We start from the raw sequence: 10,213 nt of genomic DNA, 5'->3' as shown, positions 1-10,213 counted from the left end.
GCCTTTTTGTTGTATGCAGGCCCTCAGCCAGTTGCATGGTGCCCATTCACATTGGGTGTAGGCAGCCTTACTGACTCAGTCTACTGATTCAAATGCCAGTCTCTTTTGGAAACACGCTCTAGGCATACCCCAAAATAATGCTTTACCAGTTATCTGGGAATCCTTCAATCCAGTCAAGTTGAAACCTAAAATTAACCATCACTAATGCTCTTGGTACCTCTACCCTCTAGCCACGAGCACTAATGAACTCCACATGAAACACCCGGCTTTAGGGGTGCTTATTCTCCGCCCCCCATATGTCCATCAACTGGCTAAGGAGATGGTAGAGCATAAAGATGAAAACGCAGGACATTCTTGAGATGCAGAGCTGACTCTGAGTGCCTCTGCTGAACTTCTCATCATGCAAAATCATGACAAAGCTTGTCATTTAAACTACCTACAGTTGGATGCTTCTTTAATTGCAGCCAAAGGCTTCCTCTGCCACAATAGTACCTCCTGCATTGGGCTGTTTGGAAGGAATGAGATGATGATTATATTTAATACTTTTAGAGGGTTTTCAGTGATGTCACTCTCCATGAGTCAAACAGTAAACACATCCCTGAGTCAGAATTTGAGTGCAGCAGGCTGGCCCCAAAGAAGCCTTCTACATTTTAACCCGCAGAGCAAGAGACGTGCTTGGCACGTGGCGCACGGCACACGCTACAAAGCAAATTGGTGACTCTGTTCCCTTTAAAGTCACAGATTGACAATCACATTTAAGAACTAAGATCCTGGAGTCTCCCCAGCTCCACCCAGCGTACTCGCCTACCAAATTTTACATCCAATTCCCAGGGGTTCATGGAGTAGCTCTTCTTATCAAGGAGGATGAGGGAGGTGAGGTGCTTGGCAGTGCTTGGCCCCATTGCTGCCCTATGCCTTTCTTCCTGCTTCAGTGCTAACTCACTGCCCGTCATGCCCTGAGAGATGACTTGGGGTGGAGGGTGGGGGGAGGGGAAGACATATATCTCTTCTTCCAGGATACAGGGCCTTTTGCACCCAGCCACAGGTTTGGGGAGAGGGAAGACCAGGCCCCTCCAGACTGTGACTCTAATACCCTTCCTCCTGCAAAGCTGACCTGTGCTATTGCACCAGGCTTGGCAAAGCCAACTCTCTTGAACTTTCTCTGCTGACCTTTGTCCACACATCTGGGCCTTCTCCTCCTGGGTTCAAAGGCAGATGGTCCCTTGAGGACAGCTCACAGGCTCCCCCTGGGGTCCAGGAGTGGTCAGAGGGCAGGAATCAGTTGCACCCTTGGGACCCCAGCCTACTGCTGTCCCCACACACACCTGGGCCATCCCTTCACATACCCCCACACCCATGCAGTGCTCCACCCAGGGCACCCTCCTCTGCCTCCCTTGCACCTGTAGCCCTCATAACATCACTCGGTTTAAAAACTGGCAACATTTGCTGTTAGATCACTGAAGGCAACACTGAGTTTGAGTACCTCTGTGGCTGGCACACACCTCCACCCCTAACCCTCCCTGCTCGCTAATGCTGGGTTAATGGAATCAGCTGTGTGGCCTTGGATGTGGCACTGACAATATGAGGGAGAAGGAGCCTGCCCCTCCTGACTCTACCCCTTGGACGCCTCCCCATCTGCTCCCTGGGAATCCAGACCCAGTGGCAGGGGCTGGAAGCAGCTCTTGACTGACGCTGGCTGTAGGGCATAGGTAAGCTTTCTCAGGACCTCGGACTTGGGACAAACACCTAGCTCCTCCTGGGCCAGTGGCTCCTTGGGAATTCCCTGAGGGGCTGGTTAAAATGTAGATTTGCAGACTTCCACAGGTCCAAGGAGTCAGCACCTCTGTGCGCTGTTTCTCCCACTCCCACTCCATTTTCTCCCAGTAATCAGCTCCTCTCTTGGGCATAACGGTTTGACGGCTTACTTCACTCTCCTTTCTAGGAGGTCCTGAGACCTGGGTCTGGACAGTCAGAACATCACATCACATCCTCTGAGCCACAGTTGATTGGCTCAGGAATGGGCATGTGACCCAAGCCTGGCCAATGGGAGCCTTCCCAGGACATTGCTGGAGCCAGGGCTGGTGTGGGAGAGTTGTCGAGGTTGCTGGGGGCACAAGGGCATCCTGCTGAGGAGGTTGAGTGGGAGCTGGAATCATAAGGCCCCTTGCTTGGTATTTACCCACTTTTTTCTAGTTTGCACCCAACTTCCGTGTGTTCTGGCAGAGGCCCTGGCTGAGTTTTCAGGGAAAAACAGCTATCATTTTCCCTGTGGGCTGCACAAGGGTAGAATGTCAGCCTGGGGCTCAGTTTGCCTCCTCATGGGAGAGCTGAAACATGAAGCCATTACCCGGGAATGCAGAGCTGAATAAAGGGGGAGAGTTGGAGCGGGAGAACAACCTGACATTTTTAAATAGCCTGGATCCAGCTATACCTGAGATTCAAACTTGCATTTTTTTTTTAATTATAGGGCTCAGTAAATTCCTTTTTTTAATAGTTAAAATAAATTTTAATTCATTTTCTCTTACTTAAACCAAAGAAGACATACCAGGGGTGCCAAAAAAGGGCATACTCATTTTAAACGATGTCGTCTATGTATTAGTTTTAGAAGTTGAATTGTATTATGGTAGCAACATGTAGTATGATGTTCACTCAGAAGACAGGATTAATCAATGAATGCTGGTGTCACCATGCGACAGGCAGGACGGTCAAAGGAAATGGTGGAAGCATGATTGTTGTTCGAGGAGTAAAAGACCATTTTGAAGTGGGATTTGAAATTCAAGAACATTGTGCCAGTACAATGATGATGGAGGCATGAGTGTGCAACAGAACCTCCCACACGCCTGACAGTTGCACACGTGGTACTGTGTGTGATGTGCACAAGGGACGACCCAGCAGTAGTTTACTATAATCAGAAGCATCTGGACACCGATACCGTGTTTCCCGATAATAAGACACTGTCTTATATTTATTTTTTCTCAAGACACACTAGGGCTTATTTTCAGGGGATGTCTTTTTTTTTATTAAGTATAATACAACAATCTACATTTATTCAAATACAGTTAAGTCATCTTCTTCTGGAACCTGACAGGGGGAGCCGACCTTGTTGGTGGGGCTGGCGCTAGTGATGCGTGAACTCCTGTCCCCTAGCTGTTTGCACATGCTCAATAGGATGCCTGTGACCCTGGTTACCACACGTGCACCTGTGCACATGTGAATGGCTCGGAGAAAGGAGCTGTGGCAGATAAAAGGTATTCCAGTCTTCCTTACCGCTCTGTGCCGAAATGCAGGGCGTGGCTATGCAGATATGCTGCATAGCCACACCCATCACTAGGTCTTATTTTGGGGTAGGGCTTATATTTAACAAATGCATAGAAATCCTGCTAGGGCTTATTTTGGGGGTAGGTCTTATTTTCAGGGAAACATGGTAGTTACCACTTTGAGCCCCTCTTGTAACTGCAGAAGTTGAATGTGACTTGTACTCATCTTCTGTTATTGGTACATATTGAGTATTACAATTTTAATGTCATTTTTTCATTTCTGAAAATGCATACACTTTTGGGGGCACTTTCTGTATATAGATAGGGACCACCTTGTCTAGCACCTTTAGTACAGAAAAGGAAACTGAGAGGTAGAGACTTGTGCAAGGTCACCTGGCAAGTTATTGGCAGAGTTGGACCCAACACCCATTTCTTCTGGATGTTTGGGGGAGGGCAGCGGGCGGGGAGAGTGCAGAGACAGCACCTAAGTCTGCTCCTGCTGGGTCGCTGCCTCCCTGAGCAGCCTCAGTCTGGGTCAAGTCAATTCCCTGCTTGTGTACCCAATGTTTGCCTCTTCTTGAAAATATGAATGGCAACGCCCCCTCCAGTGGCTGTGTGAGGCTTGCCGGCAGGGCCTCATGCTGTCAGGCATTATGGAGCTGTCAGGAGTGGCATCTTTTTAGGGTCAGAGCCCATGTGTTCTGAGGCTGACTCAGGTGGTGTGCAGTGGGGGGTTGTCCGTGCCAGGTGGGGCCAGACCACTTCCCCGTCAGCCACATTGCCCATTGGGAGAGCAGGCTGGGGTCCCTCTAGTTGGCCTTCAAGTATTTATTCATTATTCTAGGGGCCACTCCTGTACCATTTCGTATGGCTTGCCTCAGCTCCAACTCCTCAGAAGCCCAGTATTCAGAGGTGAGAGAGGATCCCAGGAGCCTGGACAACCCCCCGGTTTCAGGGTATGGCCCTCCAGCTCCTCTCTGTCTCTCCTGAGATCACTAGTGGAACTGGACCAGCTCCCCTGGGTCTGCCTGCTGTGATTGATGGTGCCCTTGTTTTTCCCACTGCTCATGGACTCGCCCTTGGCTCCTCCCTTTCTCTCATAATCCACATTCTACTGTCAGCCAGTCCTGTCAGATCTGCCTTCAAGATGTGCCCGGAATCCACCACGTCCCCATCACCTCCCAATCCCCCATCCTCCTTCCCATGGATGTGGACAAACAATGGCTTCCTTGTCACACCCTGTCTCTGTGTCAGGACAAGCTGGGTTATGCTGTGGTAACAAGCAAGCCCCACACTCTGTGGTAGACACAGAGGTTTGTGACTTGCTTCCTGTCACATGGCTCTCGGGGCAGAAGCGGCCAGTCTGGTCCCTCTCCTCCATGTCATGGTTGTCCACAGTCTGGGACCCAGGCTGACAGGGCAGCCAGCCTGGAAATAGGCTATCAATTACTCCTCTAGGAATGGTGACATCACTTCTGCTCCCACGCCAGGGACCAGAGAAAGCCACATGACCATGCCCAGCTTAGAAGGGGCTCAGAGAAGAGCAGTCTTATGACACAGGAAAGCTGGAGACACGTGGTAAATGGCACTCTTGCTGACCTCACCCCCTCTGACTTCTGAGCACCATGCAGGTCCCTCCCTTCCCATTCAGACGCCTCCCTGGGCTCCCCCCACACTCACAGGATCTACAGTGAGCTCCAGCGTGGTCCTCCCTCTGGGGACACTCGGAGCTCACCTCCTCCTGCTCCACATGCCCATTCCACCCTGCTCTGTCTCTCTGCTGCTCCTCCAACCCTCCAGTCACACCCTCACTCCACAGCCTGCTGTGGCCCTCTCCTCTGTCTGGAATGTGCATCCCAAAGGTCCCTGTGCAGCTCCCTCCCTCAGCCTCAGCAAAGCCTTCCTGGGGTGGGCTGAATGGTGCCCCCACCAACACCTGGCCTCAAATTCAAACTGAAGTCCTAACTCCCAGTACCTCAGAACGTGACCTTAATGGGAGATAGGGTCTTTACCTAGGTGATTAAGTTAAAATGGGTCATGAGAGTGAGTCCAATCCAATATGACCGGTGTTCTCCAAAGAAGAAGAAATCAGGACAGAGGTGCTCACAGAGGGAGACCAGGTGAGGACACAGGTGACTGCCTGAAAATCAAGGAGAGAGGCCTCTGAATAAACCAACCCTGCTCTTGGACTTCCAGCCTCCAGAACTATGAGAAGATAAATTTATTTAGTTACGGCCCACTGGATGGTACTTTGTCATGACAGCCCAGCAGACTAATGTATTTCCCTTGCTCTATTCCCTTCCTCTGACTTGTGTGTCTGTGAAGCCTTTATCAGATTCTAACATCCTAAATGTTTTACTTGGGGGTCTGAGTAATCTATAATCTCATTCTAAAAGAAAGCAAGCTTCATAAAGGCAGCAATTTTTGTTTGTTTTATTTATTGCTGTACCTCAATGGCCCAGAACCATACCTAGCACATAGTAAGTGCTCAATAAATATTTCTTGGATAAAGGAATAAGTGGACAGATGGATCGATGCTAAACACTCAGAACTGTTTGACCTTTGTGCAATCCTTCCATCTGACACCCTAAAACACAAGCCTTTGTGTCCTTCTTCCGTGAGACAACAGTGGAGGATAGCTAGCGATTTTTAAAAGCCTGTCCTTTCTAAGTAAGTACTATCTATCAAACCCTGAAAGACAGACATCCACTGATCCTCAGGTTCACAGGGAAGAATTTACCTTCTAGAGGTGATTAAGTAGGTACTCAGAGATAAATGCACAGGATGCTCCATGTAAGGGCCTTTACTACACCGAAGACAGTAACGACCCAAATGTCCATGAGGAAAGGGTGTGAGCTGGTACAGCCACATCATGGCCACCACACAGCTGTGAGTAGTAGGAGGGCTTTGTGTGTGTTTAGTGGCAGGAGGGCAGAGACAGTATCAAGTAGAAGAGTGAGCTGTGCCCACAATCATTTGGGGGTTATTCTTTATGTGTGCAAAAACCAGCAATCAAAAAGATACCCAAGGAGGTTGAGGGTGAAGCTGATGTATCAGTTATCTATTGCCACAAGAATGCGGAGTAACAGGTAGCCCCCAAACCATCAGGGGCACTCAAGAGTAAGCATTCATTGCTCCGTCACATGGGAGCAGCCACTCTAGGTCCAGGGTCCAGGTGGCTCTGCTGGTCTAGTCTAAGCTTGCTCACGTGTCTGAGTTCAGCTGGTATTGGCAGATGTAGGATGGCCCTGGCTTATCACCACATGGATCATCCTCCAGCCTATTGGCCACGACGTGTTGTCATGATGATGGCAGAAGCACAGGAGCGAGGCAGCTCCATCCTGCCAGTGCTGTTCAAGTCTCTGCTTGCATTGTTACTGCTAATGTCCGCTTGGCCAAAGATAGCCACATAGCCACATCCAGAGACTAAGTGGGAGGGGGCTACCAAGTGGCATGCCAAGGGCATGGGCATAGGGAGGGGTGAAGCATCAGAGCTGTTTTTGTGACTTCCTGTGGTTGTCTTCAGTAAAAGCAAACCCTGGGAACAGGATTCATGAGAGAGTGACTTATTAAGGCCGTGCCTCTGGGTAAATTAGTGAGGGAGTAGGAGGAAGGCGGAGAAGCCAGGCAAGGGTGTCACCAGGCAAAGACTGTGCCTCAGCCCTTGGGGTGTGAGTTTGTTTCTGTGGGGTGTGAGTCAGGCTTTCACAGTCCTTCTCAGCCAGTCATTGGCTAAAAGCTTCCTGGGGTCAGGGTGGGGGGATATAATCTCCTGGGCACTCCCAGCTCTCTGCACACACGGGCAATGTGCTTGCTCCAGTGACCCATTCTTCTCAGAGAGCTGCAGGTGCAGGTGTTAGAAGCAAAGCACTGGGGAAGCCAGGGCAGGTGGCCCAGAATCGGCAGGGAAGGACTGAGGGGCCCTGGCCAGGCACCGACTGGGTCCCTTATTTGGGTTGGAGCGGTAAGGAAGCTTTCACTTTTCATTTTAGGTTCTTCTGTACTATTTTTGTTTGTTTGTTTGTTTGGTTTTTTGAGATAGGGTCTCCATTCTGCAACCTCCAACTCCTGGGTTCAAGCGATCCTCCTGCCTCAGCCTCCCAAGTAGCTGGGATTACAGATACTCACCACAGTATGTGGCTAGTTTTTTCATTTATTTAGTAGAGATGGGGTCTCATTTTGCTCAGGCTGGTCTCAAACTCCTGATCTCAAGCAACCCACCTGCCTTGGCCTCCCAGAGTGCTGGGATTATAGTTCTGCACTGTTTTAATATTTTACCATGAGCATTTATTGGTTTCGTAATTTTTAAAAAAAATCTAACAGGACAGATATTTTCAGTGAAAGTCACTCAAGGTCTTCTCCAAGTGTGCAGTGGCCCTGCACATGCTTGGTTTAAAGCCTACTCAGGGACAAAGCTCAGCCGGGGGCCAGGATATGGCACCCAGGAACATGGGAGACGGGAGTCAGAGAGTCCTCTGTCCAGTTCCACTCAGCTATTTCCTGGCTCTGTGCTCTGGGGCCACTGTTGCTGAGCCTCAGTTTCCCCTCTAAACAACAAGATGATACATTCCCACTCCCATTTCTCTGCTGAATGTTCAGAGTGCCAGGTATGCACCAGGCAGAGTGACCACTCAGTTAGTGACTGTGACCTCTCCAGAAACCCTACACATGCTAGCTCTTGAGCCCTGGGCCTCCACATGGCTCAGCGTCCTGTCCTGGCAATGAGCTCAGAGCCCCACCACTCCTGCTGCTGGTCCTCACTGGGTGGGAGTGATGCTGCCGCAGGCCACACAGATGGAGCGCCAAGGTTCCTCTCTCGCCCTCCGCATCAGCTTGCCCCCTCCACTCTCCATGCCAACCCCCCGGAGGGCTCCACTGCTCTGGCTCCCCACTCGCATCGTGCCTGCTCATCTCCGTGCCTTCGTCCATGCTGTGCCCTCTGTTTAGCATGCCCTTCTCACTGTCGTTTGGTGGAAATCCTTCCAGATTGTGCAGACATATTGCTCCTCTCAAAACTTCACTTGTCTCCCTTTCCCTCCTGCAAACTGACCAGCCACCCCTCCCCCAACCCTCTCTGCACTGTCACTGCTTCAACTCTGCTCCTGGCACACTCTGTTGTGCAGCTGGCTACCCCCTCCCTACCGTATCTCTCCTTGGACAAACCAGCTGTATGAGCCTCAACTTCCCCATCTGTCAAAAGGGCTGCACATCCTCTTGGAGCAGTTGCAAAGGTTCCAAGTAAATAGTCTGGCACTTGGCAAGGGGCCTAGCACAAAGCGGGTGTCTATCAAAGGTGGTTAAAACTGCCTGCTATGCGGGAGGCTGCATCTCGGTTGGGTGGGGTTGGTTGTGTGTGTATGGGAGAGGGCAGGAGATGTGTCCTGAGAAGATAGGGCAGACCAGTCCCACCCACCTGCCCACCCACCCCATCCAGAGAGCAGGCCTCGAACTCCTCCAGCTTCCTGGGAGGGTCACTCTCTTGGGTCAGCTGCCTGCTGGAAGCTCCCAGGAATGAGGCTGGTAGAGCTCTCCTTCTTCCATGCTCTACCCCCAGACCTCATCTGTCCAGCACAGCTGGCCTAAGGATTCCATCTGTCAGGGACACCCCCACTATGACCTCCGAAGCCAGTCTTCAATGCATCTGGACACACTGCAGCTCTATGTGGCTCAATTGAGGTGACCTCAGCCTTTGCACTAGAGGACCCTCCCAGCTCAGATGTCCATGGTTCGGGAACAGCCAGGTGTCCTGAGCCTGGCCAGTGACAGCCTCCCAGGGCACTTCTCCTTTTTTTTTTTTTTTTTTTAATTAAATCATAACTGTGTACATTAATGCATTTACGGGGTACAATGTACTAGTTTTATATACAATTTGAAATACTTACAACAAACAGGTTAACATAGCCTTCACTGCACTTTCTTAATTATTGTGTTAAGACATTTATACTCTACACTGAATAGATTTGACATGTACCCTTGTAAAATGCACCATAGGTGTGGTCCCACCGATTACCCTCACTCCACCCATCCTCCTCTTCCCCTTTCATCTTGGGCTGTAGTTGGGTTATAGCTTTCATATGGAAGTGTGGGTGATTATATATTGGTTTCATAGTAGGGCTGAGTACATTGGATACTTTTTCTTCCATTCTTCAGATACTTTACTAAGAAGAATACATTCCAGCTCCATCCATGTAAACACAAAAGAGGTAAAGTCTCCATCCTTTTTTAAGGCTGCATAAGCGCCCTGTCTTTCTGCCAGTCAAGTACAGCCTGGAGCCATTGGCAGCTACCTTCCCGTGGAGGAGAGGGAGCCCTCCTGAGAACAGAAGAAACCAGAGTCAACACGAGGATATCCTTGCTGTGTGCAAATCATGTTTTAATTTTTTCTTCTTCCAATTGGACACACAATTTGAGCACCTAGTTTCAGACATGCCCCAAACCCCCAGGCTTGACAGCTGTAGGAATCAGTAAGTCCCACTATCCTTTGAGCCAGGTCTTCCGTCAGAGGCAACTGACTGTAAGACATTCAACGCATGCACTAGAGAAGCTGGGGCACAAACCCAAACCTGCCTGGTAGGAAACAGCCCCCGAGACCGGACTTCTCAGAAACTCAAGTCCTCCCCACAGCGCTTAAAGGTTCACTGTGCAAAGACATGGCCACCGTGATGGCTTCCTATGAGATCCATCACCCCAAGAAGAGGTGGAGGGATTTCCAGCAAATGAAATGATGCACATTAGCCGAAAGTGAGCAAGACCCGGGCTGTTAGCGATGGTGCCCAGCACTCTGGAGTGGAGCATGGAAACCACGGCACGAGGAAGGGGATGTGTGAGCTTTGCGGTCGGGATGCCACTGTGTGGGGGAGGAGAGCTGACATTGCTTTCTTAGGTCTTGTTGCGTAACTGAAGTCTGGGGACCTAGGCAGTGGCGGGAGATGTGGAGCAAGGCTGCCCATTGTCTC

The sequence above is a fragment of the Otolemur garnettii genome, unplaced genomic scaffold (assembly GCF_000181295.1).
Source record: "Otolemur garnettii isolate 467f Iridium unplaced genomic scaffold, OtoGar3 scaffold00101, whole genome shotgun sequence".
Taxonomy (NCBI): Eukaryota; Metazoa; Chordata; class Mammalia; order Primates; family Galagidae; genus Otolemur; species Otolemur garnettii.
This window is presented reverse-complemented; position numbering follows the sequence as displayed.